This window comes from Bidens hawaiensis, unplaced genomic scaffold (assembly GCF_021521415.1).
Source record: "Bidens hawaiensis isolate Kalapana, Puna unplaced genomic scaffold, B.hawaiensis_p1.1 tig00000416_1, whole genome shotgun sequence".
NCBI lineage: Eukaryota > Viridiplantae > Streptophyta > Magnoliopsida > Asterales > Asteraceae > Bidens > Bidens hawaiensis.
Window position 1 is genome coordinate 2,037,501 of NW_027491029.1, and position 599 is coordinate 2,038,099.

A 599-nucleotide genomic window follows, 5' to 3' on the forward strand; every position below is an offset into this window, starting at 1 on the left:
ACGAATTCTGCTTTCATTTCCCACGTATGGAGCACTGAGTTACTTACGTTACGGTCTGAAGAAGGTAGGCTTGCACGCGGCTAGGAAGGCTACGTCCCATGCGTCAGTTTGTGGATCGCGGTCACTCTACTTGCTCTTGTTGCCTGCTCCTCCGCTTGTCACGAAAGATTATGCCTTGAAGAATGAACGACTGAGAGATCAAACTCCAATGCTAGGAAACTTCCGAGACTAAAGCCCCCTTACCAAGAGCACAGTGATGAGCAGGTACAGGATCCAGCAAGACGGGAGGAAGGAAGATTCGAATGATGGAACGGCCGACAGCTACTTGGGTTAGGCGGCTCAGTGAGACAGGGAAGGGCGAACGAAATGGTGGCTCAGGGAGCCAAATACATGAATAAAGGTATACTGTAGAGCTATCACTACTTGACTGCTATAGTGAAGCTCTTACTGCCTCTCGTGAGAGAGATCCTTGAGTGGAACCGAGGCCGCTGGAAGTTGTTAGCTAATAAACTTGCTTGCAAAGCGGCGTGAACTCTTTCAGACCCTTGCATTGCACACCTTTTTTAGCCGGCCTTCTCTTTCATAGAAATTTCAGAGAG